Source organism: Pinus tabuliformis, chromosome 2_1, assembly GCF_031772625.1.
Source record: "Pinus tabuliformis cultivar Carrire ecotype Pingquan chromosome 2_1, CPIR1, whole genome shotgun sequence".
In the NCBI taxonomy this organism is placed as follows: Eukaryota; Viridiplantae; Streptophyta; class Pinopsida; order Pinales; family Pinaceae; genus Pinus; species Pinus tabuliformis.
Genome location: NC_142299.1, coordinates 90,716,626 through 90,740,692, shown reverse-complemented (window position 1 = coordinate 90,740,692; position 24,067 = coordinate 90,716,626).

Genomic DNA, 24,067 nt, shown 5'->3' with positions numbered 1-24,067 from the left:
TCTTGGGGCATGTGGCCCTCCTTCTTGCTCATGCATTGAGCTTGGAGGATGGCTAGAGGCTAGATCTTGTCTTGATAGGCCTAGATCTACCTAAAAAACCCAACGATTTTTCTCAACGAAGATGGATGTCTCACTTGGAGGAGAGAAACCCCATAAAACCTAGCCTGGGTCTAGTTCATTTATTCAATTTTAGATTTTCTTTGTGAACTTGAGAATTTACCTGCACAAATCAGATGAAAAATTCCCAAAACCCTAATATATACACAAATACAAAAAACCCCAAAACCCAAAAGACCAAATTTATTTACAAGACTTCAAAAAAAAAACAAGGGTTAGATTTATTTACAAATATTCCCAATATTTACAAAATTTAAATATTTGCTCTTATTAGCAGATTTAATCTTTATGGCACAAATTTAAAAGACATTTTTTTTGATAAATTTTCAGGCAAGTAATATGGACGAATAATTTCGAAAAATGACTGGCCAAATTCCTCCCGCAAAATAAATCATCACAATGAAATCCAAGAGCTCAAAAAATGGCAGTACTTCCCCACAATATGTGAACTTTGAGTCCAAGGGCTAGAGTACCTGTAGATCTCTATTCAATCTTAAAGATAATTGTTAGATCATATAGTGAATAAGATCACCTAAGATAACTCATACCAATAGAATGTTCTTATAGCCGACAAATGAAACAAAAATTAGAATATTTGGCACAATATAAAGCATAAACAAATAAGTTAGTAGCACATACCACATAACAACAGATAGAAGAACACCATGAACTGAAACCCCAAAGTCTTTCTATTATGCGAAAAATAATTCCAGTAGAGCAGGAGCTCAGTGAAACATAAATTACTTCTTCCAGATAAGATAACCCAAAGATACTTCATAGGGGCCCAATAGCTTCCTTATATAGATAATGAGAGAGAAATAAACCCCTCTAAGTGGAAATAATGACTAGTTGGCTTGATCCTTGTCAAAATAATATCGTCTGTCGAAAATTGATCTTCTTTTGATCTCCACCATTAATTTCTTATTTTTGAGGAAAAATAAAAATTCTCTTGAAAACCATTTTTTATTAATCCAAATATTAATATTTTGGATTAACTTCCTCAAAAATTGACTTTGACTTAACCACCAAGGTCCAAGCGGTCAAATTTTCTTAAAATATCCATCTTCTCTTAGTGGAGGACCTCCAAAAATTGATTCATTTTTGACCCACCAATTTTTTATTATTTTCCACTTGGAGAGAATTTAATTTCTCTATAATTATTTTTTGACGCAAAATTAGTTAATTTTATGATTTAGGATTTTAATACAATTTTGTCAGAAAAATTAATTAACTGACTCTAGAGGGGATTTAATTATTTTTCCACCCTCAAATATTTTAGCCACGGTATCTAATTATGAGGGACCATGCACTAAAATATTTTTTTACATTGAAATATTACAATTTAATTCAACCCTTAGAAGGGGAAATACACATTTAGACCAGACCCTCAATATATTACCCAATTATGTGACACAATATGATCTAATATGAAACCAAGCGTGCTTAAAATAAAATAATTTAGCCTTGGTGTTTAATTATGAGGGACCATGCACTAAAATTATTCATAAGCATACTTTTACAATAGACTTGATAAACACTAGGACTCACCTAAGACATTGCCAAAGAATTCCACCCTAGCTTTGGGGTTATAGTTGGAAGAAAAACTTTGTCGATTATCTGTGTTTACAAACACACATAATTCGGGGAGGTTAAAAAACTTCCTAGGATGAAATCCTTTGACAAAAATAATATGCTTACCTAGGTGAAACTACATGACTTAATGGTCATACTAGCATCATTTACAAAAAACTTTGCAGAAATTGGGTTTACAATGATATAATTGAAAGTTGCATGATGACATCGATCTGAAAAAAAATGATCTGCTGCTTTGGAATCTGCTTCTTGGACTGTGGACAAAGTGTGGTCAAGAAGTCCTAGAGCTATTGGTTAGTTAAAGAAAATCACTGAAATATTATTGTAACGTGGATCATTTTTCCTGGTACAAGAGTCCACATCTTTTGTATTTAATTTTATCTCTATAGGGTGGTAGGGTGGTGCTAGGAAGGTGAATGAATTCACCTTCATGTTGGGGTCCATAAACACTTCATGGTTGTAGGGTGGTGCTAGGGAGAATTGTGGCTCGCTGGGGTGTTGGCGCATCTTTTCAACTGACTACTGATAAAACTAGAGCGGGAGCCTAATTATCTTCTTTATTTAGAGGTATCATCGCATTGCACCATATTTCGTAATGTGGTGGCAACGCCGCCCGTAATATTTGTGCTGCAAGGGGGGTCCCGGGGGGACAACAACGATTTTTAGGAGCCCCCACCTATAAAGGGATCGGGGGCAGCACCCCCGAAGCTAAAAATAGATGTAAAACTGCTTTGTAAAATGTTGTAATTTCGTAGTCAATCTGGGCCGTTCATTAGGTGGAGATTTGAAAGTAGAAGTTATGTTTAATTTATAGTTTTTTTTCCCTAGAAGGCAACCCCTCACTATATATGAGGGAATTGTATTGCATCTATGTAGATCTGTATTCTAAGTGAGAAAGAGAGAGGACATTGAGTGAGAGAGAAGAGGGAATTACAACGGATTTGCTGTAGGTGTATCTCTTCAGTTAGCTGGATAATTTAAAAGGAAGGACTAACTGTTTCCCATGGACGTAGCCCAAATTGGGTGAACCACATATATCTGTGTCTCTCTTTTTTTTATGTCTTTTCTGTGTTTATATTTCTACAATATATTTTACATGTTCCATTTCTATGTAATATATAATTTTCTAATAACTGGTATCAAAGCCGAAGGTCCATTTGGTTGATAAATTCGCAGGAGAGAAGGGTTCTTGGTTCAAGTGGGAGTAATGGTGGAAGATGGTAGGTTTAGGGTAGAAAAATTTAATGGCCAAAACTACCAGCTGTGGAAGATGTAGATGCAAGATTATTTGTACCAGAAAGATATGTACCTACCCTTGAGCAGAAAGAGAAAGAAGCCAACGAGTATGACAGACATAGAATGGGATATTCTCGACAGAAAGGCACTTGGAACAATACGTCTGTGCCTAGCGGTGTCGGTAGCCTTTAATATTTCAAAGGAATCGACAACAGAGGGTATAATGAAGGCATTGGCCAAACTATATGAAAAACCCTCGGCCTCAAATAAGGTATTTCTTATGAAGTGTTTATTTAATATGAAGATTTTAGAAGGTGGATCTGTTGCTAATCATTTAAATGAATTTAATACGGTTACCAGTCAGTTAAGTTTTGTAGGGGTAACTTTTGATGATGAAGTTAGGGCTCTGTTATTTCTATGCTCATTGCTAGAAAGTTGGAATGGTTTAGTTATGGCCATTAGTAACTTTGTCTCTGGATCTAGTACTTTAAAGTTTAATGATGTTGTCGGTGCAATCCTTAGCGAGGAAATGCGTTGGAAAAGCTCCGGTGAGACATCAGGTAATTCTTTGACTGCAGAGACTAGGGGAAGAAAAATGGAAAGAGGAAAGAGCCTAGGATATCACAGTAAGTCAAGGAAAGGCAGATCCAAGTCTAGATCGGGGATAGTGTGCTAGAAATATGGGAAGAAAGGACACCTGAAGAAAGACTGCAAGTCTCAGAAGGGAAAAGAAGGAGATGCGCAGTAAGAAAACAATCATGAAGCGAATGTGACAGGTGATGTGTTGCAATATGCTTTGATTCTTTCATTATAAAATATTATTGATGCTTGGATGGTAGATTCAGGGGCCTCATTCCATGCCACATATGATAGGAAACATTATCATGATTATGTACAAGGAGATTTTGCACAGGTTCGATTGGGTGATGATAAACCCTGTGAAATCACTGGAATGGGTACAATTTTCATAAAACAGCAAAATGGAAATAAATGGCTATTGAAGGAGGTAAGTGATGTTCTAGATCTGAAGAAAAATCTAATTTCAATAGGGCAGTTGGGAGGTGAAGGCTGTGTAACTACTTTTACAAATAAAACCTGGAAGGTCACTAAAGGAGCCCTGGTAATAGTAAAAGGAGAAAAGGTTGGTACATTGTATTTATGCAATGGTATTTCTAATTCTGTTAATTCTTTAACCTATACAGGAGAAGATACAACATTGTGACATCATAGGCTATTGAAGTTTCTAAGTCTACCAGTTAGAAACCCTCCATGCACTTTACTGATTTATTCCTACCTACTTGTTCCGTTACTTAACAAGTTATTTACAATGTAAATACTGAAAGTAAACACTAGTTCATGCTCAACATATTATAGATCATCAACTGAAGGAAACAAAAACAAGCACACGAAATGACACTATTATTTTTGGACCAATGTCCCCAGAAAAATGCAATGCGGAAAAACTGGTGCAACTATCTGAGGGTTTTCTTATTAAGCAATTTGAGAGTACAATCTGGGTGCCAAATTCAGCTTACCCAACAGAGAATTTCCTTGGCAGTGGTACCTCTCAGTCTGAGACAAATGTCCTGACTAAAACCCTGGATAAACCTTCTGGCAGTTCCTCAGCTCCAATCTGCCCCAAAAACCCTAGCGTTTGCCTTTCTGGACTGCGTCAGCCTCTCTCTGCCCAACGCTGGCCCTGCTTCACCCTGAATGGGCTTGCGTTAGCCTCAGGAGGCCCTGCGTTAGCCTTTTGGCCCTTTGCATCAACAACGCTGGCCTCTCTAAAGCACTACGCAACTCCTAGCTTCCTCTGTGTGGCCCTGTGTGAGCGCTGGTTGCTACTGTGTCACTCTCTCTTACTCCTACATTGATCTTATGACACTATATCTGCCTCTTTGTCTCTTTGTTTTCAATGCCCCTCAGCTGCAACTCCAATCACTGATTCTATATCTCTTAGCAAACCCCGCTTTAGAGAATAGAATGACTGATCATCTGGTGTACTCTCCAAGTGACCCTCAAGCCTCCTCTTATACTTTTCTCGTTGACATATCAACAGCCAAGATTAAGTCCCTAATCAACGATTAATATTATATCTGGCTTGATCCATGTCTTTTGGACCATTATAACATAGTTTTATATTAATTTACATTAATATTTTAATTTCCCTAAGTTTAGACTTAGGGACTCCATTAAAAATATTAATTATTTTAATATTTCTCAAACTATTTAGAATTTTCCCAAAACCTTTCTGGGTATTGGAGATCTCATGTTCCCTAACCTCTCCACCAAATTTCGTGGCTAGAGCACATCCTATGCTACCCCAAATCAACACTCCCTCTTAGTGAGGACTGTGCTCTAGAAATACTCATTGAGTATCACCCTGATCATCCAGCATCGGTCCCTGCGCTAATGCTAGGCCTGCTACCCAACATCCTTTGCATTGCTAAATCTTTTACTATTACCCATGGCCCTACCACTTCCACTGCGACATCCATATTGCAACTTCCTCTGCATCTGTGCTGCTGCTAGTCCTTTCTCCCAACACTGCATCCGCACTGCAACTCCTCTCATCATGCTAAATCGAGTTTCCCACTGCTGCACTGCAACTCAGTTACTGAGAAGTAAGTAATTTATCTCCCAACTATGACCTCTCCGTTGGGCTAGAGACACTTGTTGATGTTGAAGCTCCCTTTGCTGCTGACAGGTGCTCCCTCTCTGACCTCTGCACAACTCTCTGCATCTCACACCATTGCACACCTCTTTGTGCCATCCTGCACTGGTTCAACACTCCCATGCCTCTCGCACTACTGCAGCCTACTAGCCTCGCGCTATCCTAGGAATCTTGCATTGTAGCTCCCTCTGCTGCTTCATCCGCATCCATATCTACCCACATTAGCGAGTCCTACTACTCCTCTTCGGGGCTCCCGTAGCAAGGTCTAATCCAAGAGGCTGGGTACCTCGAGGATCCTGCCCTTCATCACCTGTAGTCCACTTGACTACAGCTTGATGTCTCCCCACTTCCGTTCAAGTGGTGTATGTGCACCCATGGCATAGTCATCATCTATCTCCACTTCCTTCTCTACCCTTGTTGGAGCTACCTTAGTCTCAGAAGACTCTCCCTTTCTCTTCTTCCCTGGACACTGGGTCGCATAATGACCCAACTCCCCACAGTGGAAGCACTTGATCTTGGAGAGATCCTTCTTCTTTCACTTTTCTTGCTTTCCCATAGATGCTAGGGCAACATCTTCCTCCTCTTCCTTTTTGACTTTGATCCCCTTACTGCTGCTTCCCGCCTTTGACTGTCATCTGATCTCTTCTTGGCAAAGAGTTGCCCACATCTCATCCCAAGGTGGAAGTGTCTCTCTGCCTAGTATACTCTGGACAAATACCTCCCAGTCTTCTGAGACTGCATTCAGGGCTGTCCTCACCATCAATTCCTGATCCGGTGTGGCTTCTATGGCAGTCAACTAATCTCAAATCTCATTCAGTCCTCTGAGGAAGGTGTCAATCTGTTCTCACTTCTTCATCTGATATGACCTCAACTGATTTTCTAGTAACATTCTTCTCTGCATAGAAGTATGTTGGTACAATTTCTTTAGGGCCTCCCACATCTCATTTACCATTTCCTTCTCAGAAATGTGTGGTACTACATGGTCCTTGACCCATCAAGGATGATGCTCTTGGCCCTCGCCATTGCCTCCTCGTACTTGTCATTCTCAGCTGGGTCGACTGGGATAGCTATCGTCTTCAAGGTGAAGTGCTTGACATGATTTCTGTTAAGTACAGATAAGATTATGGCCTTCTAGACTACGAAGTTTGACGCTCCATCCAGCCTGTCTTGGTCTCTTACTTCGTGCAGTGCCATGATGCTCTTCTACTTCCCTCCTGGAAGTTCTCGATGTGACTCCCTCTGAGTCTCAATTTTTCTCCTAGAAATCCTTTTGCTGATGTCGTGATGCCCCCTACTCTGATTGTCTGTGCAACCGCACCACTGATCCGGATTTCTTGGCTAGAAACCCTCAGTAACAACTCCCTCCTCTTTGCCTTGCCCTGTTAGGTATTGTTTTGAGTACAGTACTTCACCAACTCCACTCTGCAACTTTTCCACAACCTCCTAAAGCCCAACAACCTGAAGGTGAGAGCTCCTAGGCTCTGCGTAATCCCGACACCAGCAAGCCGGCCTCCTCAGCCAACTATGTCAGCCCTCCTAGCTTCTCCGTGGCTCTGTGTGAGTCTCCCTTTTCCTCCCTTGGCCTATGCACTGCCTCTTCTTGGCTCACCCTTGATGATGCAGGCACTGCGTCAACCTTCCCTTGTTGCTTCTCTTCTAGAAACAACTTCTGTCACTCAGGAAAACTGTTTTCTGCTGCTATTTCTCCGCTCGGCTGATGTCCTCAGTTCTCCTATAATACGCAACCATGCTCTGGTACCATATTGAAGTTTCTAAGTATACCAGTTAGAAACGCTCCATGCAATTTACTGATTTATTCCTACCTACTTGTTCTGTTACTTAACAAGTTATTCACAATGTAAATACCGAAAATAAACACTAGTGCATGCTCAACATATTACAGATCATCAACTAAAGGAAACAGAAACAAGCACACTGTTGGGCATGGAATCCCCCCACAACATGTTTTGGGGCTCAAAGCCTAAGTTTTGAGTACTATTGTTGTAAAGATTCCGCGAATTGCGAGCGCAGAGCGCAAATTGTATGATAGAGTCATAAGGTTGTCCACCCTAAGTTTTGAATGTAGTTTCGACCTACCATGGCCCGCAGACCATGGGATTGTATAAATAGAGCAAGGCTCTAATTTGTAAGGTAGCGAAGAAACAAGTAGCCAAGGAATGGAGTCTAGAAGATAGCAAGAAAAGGTCTAAGTGCTTTGAGTCGTAATAGTAGGAGGAGGCTCTGCAGCTAAGTGTGCAGAGGCCTAGTAGAGTTTGTAGCTGAGTGCGTGGACCCCTGTAGCTGAGTGCACAGGGCAGAGTCGAGTCTGTAGCCGAGGAAGAGGAATAATAAAGAGAAATTTGATTCCAAATCTTGTGCATCTGTTCTTGTGCAATTTCCTGTTTAATTATATTGTTTTCTTTATCGCGTGCCCTTATATGAATACTGAACACTGTTAATATGACTAAACACACACTGATAAGCTAAGTAATTGAATAATATTAGGTTAATAGTAAGGAATTGGGTAATAACACGGATTGGGTCCCGATTAGGGCGGCACAAAGACAACATCGTATTCTGTGAGGTACTGATAGGTGCGCGTAACGACGTGCGCGCAGGGTCAAACCGTGGACCACCGAAAACCATCAGACATCTCTAGGGTGTTGAAACCTCGTTCTAACACCCTCCCATACTACTTCGGGTGAGACCTCAGTTCGTACTCCCTAGACTGTTGCCGAAAGGGCTAGTAGTACCAGGATTTGTTTGGTTAAACCACCTCTGAACCTGGGTCCCTCGGGGGGAGTATGGTCGCAACGCTGAAACTTAAAGGAATTGACAGATGGACAACATCACACATGGTTTGTAGCATCATTAATGCCACATTTAAGGACGACGCTATCACAAAAAATTCTTTCCACCCAAGCCGAAGCTTTGGAGATGGCAATAAGATTGCATGAGACCCCTATACAAGATCCTGGTCTGGGAGTCCAACAAATCCACGCGCAACTGCAAAATTTGTGTCTGGAAATGCAGAGTTTGAAACAGGACAGGACCCCTCAGCCAGAGGCGCGTGAGGAGGTATGGTGCATAAATGCAAAGGCCAGGGGCATGACAAGGACTGTTGTCCAGTATTCACGAATTACTTGGCGGGAGGAGGGCTAATGCCGTTAAGACCTGAGGCACAAGCAGGACCAAGCGCGGCGCTTGCACTATGGTGCGAGATTTTTCAGATAGGAGGAAAACACACTATGGATAATTGTCATCTATTACAAAAGTATACACAAATGACCTAACAATTGTTTTGTAATTTCTACAGGTTGGTAGGCCATGATGAGCGCACCTGCAGAAGCTACGAACTAATGGATGGAACAGACTCCTGCTTACAGAGTAGAGATTGAAACACAAGTCCTTGACCCAATTGCAGGAATGACATGTGCTGGATTTTAGGGCCGCGGACGAGGTTGAGGTGGAATGGGATCAGGACGGGGTCACGGACAACTAATTTGCTACAATTGCGGAGGGCCCGAACACTATGCCCGCGATTGTATGAATCCGACAAGAACATCATATTTTTACTGTAATCAATTTGATCATGAGGCAGAAGACTGCCCTACATTGATAGTGAGGCTACATGAAAAAAGGGTACTCCAGCCTCCCCCGACTCAGAATTTGCAAATGATGAGGTCTGAGCCATGCGAGGAGGACCCAAACGTAAACATAGTGCTCAGAAGCGGTAACACGACCAGAGAGAATAAAGGTAAGCAGTCAAAAGAAAGTGCGTGGGTTTGCAAAGATCCTATCAAGGAACTTGAATTTGATTTGAAGCGCGCGAAGGAGACATTCATGGAAGCTAAGAAGAGCTTCATGGAGGCCTCCACTTCAAGCAGTAAGGATCAACTAGAACCACGGATGGATCCTTCAATGCTCACTACCTTTCTGGAGACATGCATGAAACTGTTGTGTGATAGCAACGTTGTTAAAGGAATACAGGAACTTATCACTAGGTGCACGGGGTCAGGAGAACTGTGCATGGTCCGAACACTTAGAAAGCATGCATTGCGCACAGGAAGGGAAATGAGATTGACTGCACAAATCGGAGAATATGAAATGGATCAGGTAATCTTGGATCTTGGATCGGATGCAAATGTACTACCAAAATAAACATGGGAATGCATGGGCAGACCCACACTACAATGGTCTCCTATTCAATTGTGAATGGCGAACTAGCAGAAGATCCTACCCATGGGGAGATTGCAAGGGGTAACAGTGGATATTTAAGGTGCGAGCGTGCTAGCGAATTTCGAAGTGATAGAGATTGTCGATGATAGCAATCCCTATCCCACGCTATTGGGCATAGACTTGGCCATTGATATGAATGGAGTCATAAATCTGAAGAAGCGCAAAATGATCTTTGAAAAAAAGTCATTACGCGTAGTAGTACCACTAGATTCAGTCGAAGGAGCGCGATACACTGAAATGGTGCGCGACGATGATATTGATGACGATCTCGATTGCATCTACAAGATAACCACGCGAGAACAGGATTGGGTGAATCCGTCTACAGATGGTAGGATTTCGTGGGAGCACGAAAGGTCCTGCACTGCAGATTTAGACGAAGAAATAGAACGATGGCAGAATCGGCTACACGAAGTAACAATGCTCAATTGTAACATGATGATAAGATCACTACGATGCATAACCATGGAGATAAGGGATCTGCCTAGGTATGATGGGTTGACAGCGGTGGATGACTTTCTGAACAAATTTGAGAGCGAAGTAACAGAACAACAACATGTTGACGCTCTAAAATGGGTACTATGTGCTACACCTGCAAAATGGTGGGGTACGCACCGATAGAGTTTCAAGGATTGGCGCAAATGTAGAAGGATGATGCACCTATGATTTGGAAAATCCTCGGTATGGATGAAATTCAGATACGAGGGGAAAAACAACTTACGGGCCCACCTTTCCCGATGGGTATAGACATATGACATGCAGCCCGCCCAAGCGCACACCACTCCTAGGATAGCGAATAAGAACACAACGCAGTGGTAGGAAAGGAAAAGCGTGCCCAAGGTTATCCATGACAAAGCATTCGACAGGGTGTGTGAAGTGCTGAACAGGGTTCACCAAGTGAGATGCACTGAATGGGACCTGTGCATACTAGTGGTTCGATGGGGCTATAGGACCATGTGCAAAACCCTGACCGCGAAAACAATTCCAAGGTGGCGAAATAAAGTAGGAACCGTAATCTCTGAGGAGCATGCAAAGATGAATCCACACTTAATAGAAACAACAGGTGTGACAATGCGCGAAGCCCAGGACAAAGAAATCACACCGCAACGCGAAGTAGAACACATAAGGCTTTAGGAAGCCATTCGGCAAGGGAACCTTAGACTTCACAAACTTGAAAATGACTAGGTACGGCTAAGGAAGAAAATCATTTTAATGGACACAGAGGTTAAGAGGCTAGAAAACGAGATCAAGTGAGCATATCTTGTCGATAAACCAAGGATGGCAAGGCAAGGTGTGGATGATCATACTAATGAATTAAGAGACTATCACCGAGAATTAATTAGTCTACTACTATGGTTATGACCCCATATCACCAAACGCAGTAACCAGGGGAGCACACTACAAAAAATAGAGCACGCGTCACCGACTACAACGAGGACAAATGAGGATTTTCTACGAACCATACTGGAGGGTGAGATGGAGCCTCACATAGGTGGTGCGACCCCCTGACTAGCCGTAGGAAGAAAAATCTTAGCACTCCAGGCAGCTAAAAGGGAGTGCAGGACTATAAATCATTCTGCCTGGGCACCGCGCGCTCTGACAGGTGCGTGCAGGAACAACCTGTCACAAGGTTCGCGCTCGCGCATGAAGGGATGCACTGCCACGTGGGTAGGCTGGGAAGTGACCATTGGTGTCATTTTTCATGACGGGATGTCCAATTTGAGGCCAAATGGAGCGGGCGACGGGTATTTAAGATAGGAGTTATGGGCAAGATTTTGGAAAATCTGCTGCCAAGAAAGCATTGATGGCTCTGAATTGGGGGGAATGGTCGAATTTGAATTCAAAAGGCGCTATAAAACTATAAAGGCTAGCCAATAGACAATACTTGGTCAATTGAGATTTGAGCGGTTGAACAGAGCACAAAGTGTTAAGAGTCGAGCGATAATAGAGCCCCTCAGTTCGTGAAAGAACACATACAGTGCAGAAATGATGACGACCACTAAGGATGGGTTGGGTATTGAAGAAGGAACCGTCGACGAGTCTGCGTAGACCCCCATGGTACAGGATGTTCCCGAAGGCGTTGGGGTTGTAATCGAAATCCCTAAATCACCTCAGACGCCGAGACCAAACAAGGATAAGCAGGCAATGGGACCAGTACGCATGTCCCCGAGGAATCCGCGGCACAATAAGTTATCAATGGAAGAAAAAGGAAAGGCAGTCACCATTGAAACTTATGAAGAGGAAGAAGACTTGCAGGCTTTGATTGCCGCAGTAGAGGAAGACGAAGATGTGGAGGAAGATATCCAACCAGTGTGCTCTGCAGAAAAATTGCCTGAGTATGTCCCTCCACGAAAAAGGAAAACCAAAATACCAAAGGATCTGGATGCAACGAAGAGTGCACTCCAGACCCCGCTCCTCCCCGATGGAATTACCTTTGAGGGTTCGCTCCTAGGACGCGTGCCCACCTTGAAATTTGAAGACTGGGACCTCGCGGATAGTGTTAGGGTCCCACCCTAACCCCCTTATTTATGTAATGGGATCGAGTCATAGTCAAGAGTCAATAAAGCCCATATTAATAATTGTAAGTGGTTAACCTGCAATTAATGACGGGACCACAGTTAGTTGCAAATGGGCCGTAGTATTAGATAGATGGTATTAATAAAACCCATGGTATTGATCCTTGGTATTGCATGTATGAGTCATATATAAAGGATAGAGACTCCTTGCGAGGAGCATCGTGTCTTATTTTTGTATCGAGCTCTGCTCTATTGGAGGTTGCCCCCTCGAAGAGGCCAGTGAACATTGCTTTCTGAATAATAAAATATTTACTGTTGTCTCTCACTGTTCGATGTTCTGGGTATATTTATTCGCATATTCTGTATTTGGGTATCTTTTGCAGGTTAAGAGCATAACAAGTGGTATCAGAGCACTTTTAAGGGCCAGTAGGATCTCCATTTCGTAGCAATTTTTATTTATTTTTGGCTAGAGACGTGTTCTGGCGTCTTTAAACCACGGGATCTGTCGTTGAGCGCATAAACCTGCGGATTTGGGGAGGCATGCGCGCAGGAAATACAAGAGGTGGTCACGCTTGTTGGACTCCCATGTAACCCCTGTGGGTACCCCTTCGAGTAGTAGCGCATTAGACAGAAGCGTGTACGGACTATCTTCCAAGTACCTTTTAGGTATATCGGAAGCCCCTTAGCTCCTCTGCAACCTCACCATAGATAAACCTTCGGCCGTCTTGCTGCTACAGTACACCGAGAACAGCACTCGAGTCTGTTCCGCCGCCCAGAGTTATCCGATCCGCCATTCAAATCTCCCAAATCCACCAGATTTGAGTAGTTATGTGGGGTTCCTATACCAGGGTATAATTTTCGCAGGACTTTTGGCCGCATTGACATTTTGAGGATTTGGCGACTGCAGTATTCAAGGAAGGAGTAAAATTCTGTCAGGAGTTTTCAGAAAAAAGGAAAAAAAAAATGAAGTCTGAGATCTCCCGGGGCGCTTATTGGTGATCTAGCCCATCAGAATCAGGACGACGAGCTGAGCACGGTGGTACCATTCAATTCTTAGTGAAATTTTTTTTTAGGCGGTCCCAATTTTAAAAAACATCAGGTCGGTGCATGGTAGAAACTAGAGCTCAAGCTATGGCCAATGAAAGGATGGAAAAACTTGAAGAATCCTTGCAATCCCTCCAGATTTAGTTTGACCGACTAAATAGCCTGATCACGAGCATCATCCTGAAGGGCAAGGAGGCAGCCCACGAGGAGGTGTATAATGGCAATGGACATAGTGAGGGTGAATCTAGCCACTCTCCTCACGTCTGGCGCACCCACCAACAATCCCGTCAGGGACCTCCCAAGTTGGATATGCATAAATTTGACGGTTCTCACCCGGCAGCATGGATAGCACAAATGGAGCAGTATTTCAATCTAAATAACATCTTAGATGATGCGACTCAGCTTATGGTGGGGAGCATGTACTTGGACAATGAAAGGTGGCAATGGTGGGAATGGCATCAACGTTGCAATGGACCTTTTCTGGCTTGGACCAAATTCAAAAAAGCTCTTACAGACCGCTTTGACCAGGAATATTCTTTTTTGGGTCGTCTTACTAAGCTCCGATAGACTGGCACAGTGGATGAATATATTACAGCTTTTGAAGCCTTAGCCTTCCATACTTGGGGTCTCTCAGATGTGTTCTACATGGAATGTTTTATCAGCGGTCTTAAAGAAGCCATCAAAGCCCAAGTCCTACTGCACCACCCTCCCACATGGACGGAGGCTTGCAAGGTAGCCCATAATGTGGAACGTGCATTAGCAGCCTAGTACAATCCCCCAAATTTCTCCGCTAAAGGTCCCCCCCCATAGGCTCACAACACGACTCAAACACTTAAGGTCCAAAAGGTGTCACCTGCAGAAATGGCCGAAAGAAGAAAGCAAGGATTATGTTACTACTGTGATGAAAAATACTCCCCAGGTTATAAATGCAAGGAGCCCAAATTTTTTCAAATTGATGCCACTGACTACAGCTCAACAGAGGAAGATCCACCACTTGAGGAACATGAGGCACTAGAAGAGGACAACCAAAAGGACAATGTCTCTGACGAACTAGTTATTTTGCTGCTTGCTTTGGTAGGGATTTCTTCACCTCAAACTCTCAAAATCAGAGGTTTTATTAAACATCGCCCAGTAGTAGTCCTGATTGATAGTGGAAGTACACATAATTTCATCCATCAAAAAGTCGCAGAAGCAGTGCATTGTTTTGTACGAGCAGTTTCTAACTTCCAAGTCCAAATTACGGATGGGGGCATAATGAAATGTGAAGGCCACTGTGAAAATGTCAAACTTCAAATGGGGGATTATTAGTTGAAAACCCACATGTTTGCCATACACATGGGAGGTTGCGACATTGTCCTCGGCGCTGAATGGCTCCGCACTCTTGGGCCAATCACAATGGATTTCCAGGAGTTATATATGAGTTTTAAGCAGAACAACTACACACATACCCTCCGTGGACTCCAGGCGGGAGCTCCCTCTATCATCAGCTCGCATAGGATGGAAAAATTGCTAAAAAAGGGCCATCATGGAGTTATAGATCAATTTAATGCCATCCAGGCAGTCGAAACCAAGTCTCTGCTAATTCATCCTGAGATGCAACAGATTTTAAATAACCATCTGCCAGTCTTTGACAAGCCTCATGAGCTTCCACCCTCGAGAGGGGAACATGATCATAGCATCACCTTGGTTCCAGGGCCCCAACCCCCAAATGTGCGCCCATACAGATATCCGTTCACCCAAAAGAATGAAATAGAAAAAATAATCAAGGAACTTTTGGAAGCAGGTGTCATTTTTCCCAGCATTAGTCCTTATTCATCACCGGTGGTCATGGTACTCAAGAAAGATGGAGAGTGGCGGATGTGTCCAGACTTCAGGGCCCTCAATAAGTTGACAATCAAAGATAAATTTCCCATCCCGATGGTTGACGATTTGATGAACTCAATGGGGCTCAATTCTTCACTAAGCTGGATCTTCTCAGGCTACCACCAAATTCGCATGAAGGAAGTCGACATTCCAAAGACCGCTTTCAGAATTCATGAAGGCCATTATGAGTTCCTGGTCATGCCATTCGGTCTTTGTAATGCCCCCTCTACTTTTCAGAGCCTTATGAACCACATTCTCAAACCATATCTCAGGAAATTTGTCCTTGTCTTCTTCGATGACATCCTCATCTATAGTTGCACTTGGGCCGCAGATCTTCAGCACGTAGATCTACTCTTGCAACTGCTCCGCAAGCATAAATTATTTGTCAAGATGTCCAAGTGTTCGTTTGGCATGGAAGAAGTTGAGTATTTGGGCCACATTGTGGGGCGTGAAGGTGTCAAGGTGGACCCCAAAAATATCCAGGCAATGCAGGATTGGCCTCAACCTAAGACCTTGAAGAGCTTGAGATGATTTTTGGGTCTCACAGGCTATTATCGTAAATTTGTCCGCAACTATGGTCGCATAGTGAAGCCCCTCACTCAACTCCTAAAGAAAAATTCATTCATCTGGAATGAGGAAGCACAACAGGCATTTACAGCTCTAAAAAATGCCATGTGTTCCACTCCAGTCTTAGAACTACCTGACTTCACCAATTCTTTTGTCATTGAATGTGATGCTTCGGTACAGGTATTGGGGTGGTCTTAATGCAGGAAGGGCAACCTTTGGCCTTCACAAGCCAACAACTAAGTGGGAAGAATCTGGGCCAATCTACCTACGAGAAGGAAATGATGGCCATCTTACATGCAGTAGAGACCTGGCGACCTTACTTATTGGGGCGACATTTCCAAATCCGCACAGATCATCACAGTCTTAAATATTTTTTGGAGCAACGCCTATCCTCCCCACAACAAAATAAATGGCTCGCCAAAATGCTGGGATATGATTATGAGATCATTTACAAGAAAGGGAAAGACAATAGTGTAGCAGATGCCTTATCTCGCCAATTTGAGGAGGAAAGTACTCTGCTAGCAATTTCCCTCCCCATTCCAGAATGGATTGAAGAGGCTTGCAGGGAATGGTTTTCACATCCCGGGCTCTCCCAACTCATTTCTCAATTGCAGGTAGATCCAAATTCCACTAAGGGCTACTCGTGGCAGGATGATATTCTTCGCTACAGGGACAGAGTCGTAATATCACCAACATCCACCCTCAAAAGTCGCATTTTGGCAGAATTGCACTCATCCCCCATTGTAGGACACTCAGGCTTTCAGAAGATGTATGCTCGCACCAGAAGATCATTTTTTTGGACAGGCATGAAAAAGGACATCCTTACTTTCGTAGCAGAATGTGATGTCTGTCAACGCCACAAAGGGGAGACCGTCAACACACGAGGCACATTACAACCGTTTCCCATCCCTGCATCAATTTGGATGGAGGTTTCTATGGATTTCATTACAGGGCTTCCAAAGTCAGGAAACAAGTCAGTCATCATGGTGGTTGTGGACCGACTTTCGAAGTATGCTCATTTCTGCGCCCTACCCCACCCGTTTACACCAACTTTGGTTGCTCAATCTTTCATGGATCAGATCTTCAAATTGCATGGCATGCCCACTTCTATTGTGTCCGATCGCGACCCGATCTTCACCAGTAATTTTTGGCAGGAACTCTTCAGGATACAAGGCACTCAACTAAAACTCAGTACTTCCTATCACCCGCAAATGGATGGTCAAACTGAAGCCGTCAACAAATGTCTGGAAACCTACCTTAGGTGTTTCACTTCAGAAAAGCAACATCTTTGGGTACAGTGGTTACCTCTGGCTGAATGGTGGTATAACACAAACTATCATGCCACCACCAAAATGACTCCCTATGAAGCTGTATATGGTCAACTCCATCCTTCCCCTACTTCTTATCTCAAGGGGTGCTCAAAAGTACAAGCAGTGGATCAACTCCTACAACACCGTGCAATCATGCTCGCCCATCTTAGAGAGAATCTTCATCAAGATCAAAACCACATGAAGCAACAGGTAGACCAGCATCGCTTAGAGCGCCAATTTCAAGAAGGGGTCAGGTCTTTTTGAGGCTGCAACCATATAAGCAAACATCACTCAAAGACAAGGGTTCTCAGAAACTATCTCCAAAATTCTACGGACCATATCAAGTACTTCAGCGCATTGGAGAAGTGGCTTACAAGTTGGCTTTGCCACCTACTGCAAAACTCCATCCAGTTTTCCATGTCTCATGCCTCAAGAAAGTGATTGGGAACAATTGCAGAATTCAAACCAGTCTACCTGAATTGGACGAAGAAGGGTCAATTTGGCTCCAACCTGAACAGGTCCTAGACACACGAGACAGGCACTTGTGGGGCGGCATGATTAGGGAAGTTCTCGTCAAGTGGAAAGACACCTCTCCGGAAGATGCAACTTGGGAACCAACCACTATTCTTCAGCAGTTTCCACAGCTTCAGCCTTGAGGACAAGGCTAGTCTTAAGGGGGAGGGCATGTTAGGGTCCCACCCTAACCCCCTTATTTATGTAATGGGATCGAGTCATAGTCAAGAGTCAATAAAGCCCATATTAATAATTGTAAGTGGTTAACCTGTAATTAATGACGGGACCATAGTTAGTTGCAAATGGGCCGTAGTATTAGATAGATGGTATTAATAAAACCCATGGTATTGATCCTTGGTATTGCATGTATGAGTCATATATAAAGGATAGAGACTCCCTGCTAGGAGCATCATGTTTTATTTTTGTATCGAGCTCTACTCTATTGGAGGTTGCCCCCTCGAAGAGACCAGTGAACATTGCTTTCTGAATAATAAAATATTTGCTGTTGTCTCTCACTGTTATATGTTCTGGGTATCTTTCTTCACATATTTTGTATTTGGGTATCTTTTGTAGGTTAAGAGCATAACAGATAGTGAGAAGTTCCTTCACTTAAACACGGTGAACCTAATGAAACAGAATACAGAGGGGCCAACAATAATGTTAGAGCCACGAAAATGGCTGCGCGGTGTGGAAAAGGCCGGGTTGCTTCATTTGCTATGGATACCACATTTTCACTGCATGCCCATCACCATTTTCGTCATCAGGCAGTTGCTCTGCTTGGTGCATGATGGGTACTTATGGCTAGAGGAGCGTATTCCCATCAAGATGGATCTCATCCATCGAATTTCTCGACTTGCCTGTAAGGGAAAGGACCTCGTGACAATAGCAGGGAAAAGTAGCGACTTGGCTCTTACATAGGCCATTAAAACAAAATATAAGCTCGAGAAGAAAAAGAGGGGTTACACTATCACTAGTATAAAGGATAAAGGGGTGCATGTAGCCACCCAACTCCTGGCTGGTAAAGTAATGAGAAAATGTTGTGCCGATGAAGTACCAGAGCCGGTGATTGCGCTGGCCGAACAGTGTGCGGAGGGGGTTCAATTAAATTGGGCCAAGTTCCTCTGCGAAGAATTTTTTCTCAACTGCCAGGAGGCCCAGTAATAGGGTAAGACCTTCCACTATGCGTGGCTGCTCTTATCCATCTTGCTGGTCACAGGAGAACTGCCGGAGGATAGCCAATTCCCAAGCATCGACCGAGACTTACCAGAGGCCGCGAAGTACGCTTCGCTCTAGGCCACGAAGGATGCGAAACAGATTCGCGCTACCAAGATTTTCTGGGTGCTCATGGAGGTGAGTATCCGAATGTCGATTAACAGGAGGCCGTGCCTGTCCTCCACAGTGCACAACAGTCTGCAGAGTTTTTTAGACTTCAAAGCGGACATGCACAATATCTACATCAGGGCGCAGAAAGATCCGGTGTAGCAGTGGACAAAGATCCCATTCATAGCCAGTGACGATGTGATATTTATGGTGTTAGAGACATGGCCTCCCGAGTGCCGCGCCCCAGATTTGGTAGAGTTGGAGAAGACGATAGCGCAGAAAAGGAAGGATGATGCCAATCTATGCATCACCCAACTGGCCGAGAGAAGGCAGAATGAAAAAGTGGCAGCCGAGGTCGGAGTAGTCCGCGAAGTAGCACAGGCAGTCGTGAAGTAGAAGAAGGCTGCCGAAGCAGCAACAACAGAGGCCACAACAGTGGAGGTAGAGGAGGGCCAATCAGAGTCTGTAGGACATGAGGCAGAGGACACAGAACTTGTAGAAGAGAGCGTGGACCCAAGGACCGCCTCTACACAGCTCAAGCGGCTGCGTATTGCTGAAATATCAGGTCTAAGAAGGAAGGTCAAGGCCTCAAAGCTGGCCATCAACCTGATCACCTTAACTGAAGGTGATCTCCATGACATCGGCCAGATGGTTCGTGATGTCACTAATGAAGCACTCCAAGACTTTATGACAGAGCAGAAGACTGTGTTGGGAGCCCTAAGGGTGCAGTTGTAGGAGTTATAGGTGTGGCCCTTGTAGGAGGGTCTCTTGTCTACCCACGTTGCAGTAGGCACCTCAACAGCAGACCAGATGCTACGCGCAAGGATGGCCAATACGATAACCTTGCCAGAGGGAGTGCTAGTCTCGGAGAGCATAATAGACCGGATGATGCTTAATACAATGAAAGGCATTGGCCTTAACTTGGTTGCCCTTCCACGTGATACACTTTATCAGCTGCAAGATGGGATAACAATAGAACTACGTGCCAAAGAGAGCAGCGCAATCCAGGTTCTAAGCGAGCAGAAGATTAATATAGAATAGCTTAGCTTGCAGCGCGACAAGTTGGTGTTGCAGAACCAAAAGTTGGTATAGAATGTTGATGATGCTTGCCGACGCATCCCCAAGTTGTCCATTGCAGTAGACCTGCCAACAGAAGTGTGGATTCAATGTTTGGCAAGTGGAGTCCGTAACGCGCACGAGGAAACAACAAGAGTGCAGCTGGAGCTGAATCTCTAGATTGCCGAGTTGCAGCTGAAGGCGCAACCTTCCACTCCCCCCGAGGTCAGAGAATAATGTGCCAGTGCTATTGCAGTAGGAATGGAAGAGATTGGAGGTGCAGTCCGTGACTGTACCAACATGTTGGAGTAGGCGTTGGAGGTCCTCACTACGTTGCAGGAGGACCCCAACATCCAGGGGCTGGAGACCAAGGCACGTGAACTCTAGCAACAATATGAAAACATTTGAGGGACTGCACAGACAGTAGTCCTTACTCAACAGCTTACAAGGATGCAACAAGCCAAGACATTAAAAGAGCAGGTGGATGCGGCGTGCCACAAGGAAGCAGTTCTAAAAGAATGCGTCCAACTATGGATTGATGAAGCCTTCACAATCATAGCGGATATTGAAGGAAAGCTTGCACAGATTCAAGGGATGCTTACACAGATGCAGCATAGCATGCCAGAAATAGAGAATTCAGAAGCAAGAATGCAGCAGGTTCAGTAGGCAACAGTTCAGTGTGCTGCTGACATTCAGGCCGTTCGGAACCAGCTGGAGGGACTCTATGCCAAGATTGCTGCACCGACAGAGTGACTCGAGGATGAGTCACGATGTTTTTGTTGGGGGCTTGTTGGGCATGGAATCTCCCCACAGCATGTTTTGGGGCTCAAAGCCCAATTTTTGAGTACTATTGTTGTAAAGATTCCGCGAATTGCAGGCGCGAAGCACAAATTGTATGATAGGGTCATAGGGTTTTCCGCCCTAAGTTTTGAATGTAGTGTCGGCCTACCCATGGTTCGCGGACCATGGGATTGTATAAATAGAGCAAGGCTCTAAGTTGTAAAGTAGCGAAGAAACAAGTAGCCAAGGAATGGAGTCTAGAAGATAGCAAGAAAAGGTCTAAGTGCTTTGGGTCGTAGTAGTAGGAAGAGGCTCTGCAACTGAGTGCGCAAAGGCCTAGTAGAGTTTGCAGCTGAGTGCGAGGATCCCTGCAGCTGAGTGCATAGGGTGGAGTCGAGTTTGTAGCCGAGGAAGAGGAATAATAAAGAGAAGTTTGATTCCAAATCTTGTGCATCTGTTCTTGTGCAACTTCTTGTTTAATTATATTGTTTTCTTTATTGCGCGCCCTTATATGTATACTGAACACTATTAATATGACTAAACACATACTGATAAGCTAGGTAATCGACTAATATCAATTTAATAGTAAGGAATTGGGTAATAACACGGATTGGGCCCTGGGTAGAGCTACGTGAAGACAACATCGCAGGCTGCGAGGCACTGATAGGTGCATGTAGCGACATGCGTGCAGGGTCAAACCGCGGACCACCGAAAATCATCAGACATCTCTAGGGTGCGGAAACCTAGTTCTAGCACCCTCCCATACTACTTTGGGTGAGACCTCAGTTTGCGCTCCGCGGGCTATTGCCGAAAGGGCCATTAGTATTGGGATTTGTTTGGCTAAATCACCTCTAAACCTGGATCAAGCCCATACAAGCCAACACACACAAAATCACACCGTTATTTTTGGACCAATGTCCCTGGAAAAATCCAATGCGAGAAAATCGGCGCAACTATCTGAGGGGTTTCTTATTAAGCAATTTCAGAGTACAATCTGGGTGCCAAATCCGACTTATGTTATGAATATAATTCATAACAAGTAAATAAATAAAATAAATCTAAATATTAAATAATAAAAAATTGATTATGTTAAATAGTCATTATGTTAAGTGAAAAAGCATGTCTAAAAGACATGCCTAATCATGAAAGGTCACCTGCTGAGGTATAAAAGCATGGCCTCATTGTAACAATCATCACTTATACATTTTTATATATAATAAATTATTATTATTAAATACCTCTTGTGTATTTTCACATTCAAGTCAACAAGCTACCAGTTTTTATGCTTTAGTGGTATCAGATCCATGGCACACAATATAATCATGCGGGTCTTTGAACGTTGTTCGCCACACAATGTGTCCTTACATTCACATCATGAATGCGTTGAGTATTTTAGTGAAATTCAAGAAGCATTTCAATGTTTAGAAAAATCATGTGCTAAAGCTACAACATGTTTTAAGGAGACTTATGCAGAAATCGATAATAAGGAAGATGTAGCGATGGTGAAACAAAACAAGGAGAAGCATTAGATGATTATAATGTTGAAGATTCTGATGATGCTGATATTGATCAGGATGATAATCCATTTGAAGATGATGTGGATGAGGACTATCTTGAGAAGCATGAAGATGAACAATATCATAAGAATGAGGAGGATGCAGAAGTTTCAAGCGAACTGCATGAGACTGCAGGTACAAACCAGTCCTTTCTTCTTCACGAGGAAACTAATGGTATGATATTTGAAGGTGGTGAGGGTGATGTGAGTATTTTTGCTACGAATATCTCCATTCAAAAAGTGGAACTGAAAGAGCTTGAATATGGTCCACATAAGGTGATACCAGTTACTGACAGCAAGGATGTGGTATCTATTCCATTGCATGATTCCAAAACCACTACCATATTTGAGAATGCAAGGAATGCTAAGGCTTTGTAGAATGCTGAAGAAGAGTTGGATAGAATGGCCAGAGAAGCACATAACTGTGCCATCTAGGCACAAAAAAAGAGTTCCTATTTTCACTTGATATCGACAATATCAACTTGGTTAAGTTGCAGCATTACATGAAAGAAAGCAATATCATTCATAAGCTAAGTAGCTATGTGGAGAAACATCTTCTTCCAGAGGGTGAACTTTTGCAATCTCAGCATACTGTAGGTTGGAATGTTGGAGTGGAAAGCAGTGCACTATCTAGTTTTCACACGTTGGCAGATTTTCTTCTTGCATTAACAAATGCTGACAATGATGGAAGAATTATTGTTTCAAAGACAACCACAGCTAGTCTAGAGGAACATAAAGAAGGATTCCTTAAGTTTTTGATGCTTGATGCAGAGAAGATTTTTGCAGAGATGGTAGATCAAGCCCACACTGTTGTTTTGGCAGGTGGAACACTTCAGCTAGTGGATGAGATAAAGGAACAACTATTCCCTCACCTACTACCAGATCAACTGCACTTATTCTCTTGTGACAGTGAAAGTGTTACCATTGATCGTTGCAATTTTAATAAAGAGCAGTGGCTTGAGTTCATAGAGCTTGCAGGATCCCAAACAAAGGTGCATGCAGTTGTGCTTGACTTGCCTACTAAATTATGCATAAGCAGGGCAGTAAAACGTACTGAACACAATTAGGAATTACAACATGAATTTGCAGTGAATATCGTATTGAATTTATCCAATTTATAAACACTGGAATCCTTGTTAGATCTGATGGCAGGAGGGATTCTATGGTTCACACATCTGTCAGTGAAGAATATAAACATCTACAGGTATCCAATTGGGAAACTATGGGTACAACCTGTTGGGATTATTGTATTTGTTGCCATAATGGCAACTCTAGGATTCCAGGTGCGGATTGAAGTTGTTAGGAAGTTGATTGAAGATAAAGGTTCTACTAAGATGTCACACTCACAGCTAGAATGGATATATATCATTATGTTGTTCGCCAATGGAGTAAAATTAGCTCTTTGGTTGTACTGTAAAACCTCTAAAAGTGAGATAGTCCGAGCTTATGCAAAGGATCACTATTTTGATCTTGTCACCAATGTAGTTGGTTTAGTTGCAGCTGTTCTTGGCGATAAATTCTTCTGGTGGATTGACTTGGCTGGAGCAATTGCTCTTGCTCTTTATACTATAATTAATTGGTCTACAATTGTTCTTCCTATTTGCTGCAGCATACCTGACAACCCATCAAAACCAGCGTCTACCTGTTCGCTGCACCATACCTCTTCCTTCGTCCACGATGTTGCAAT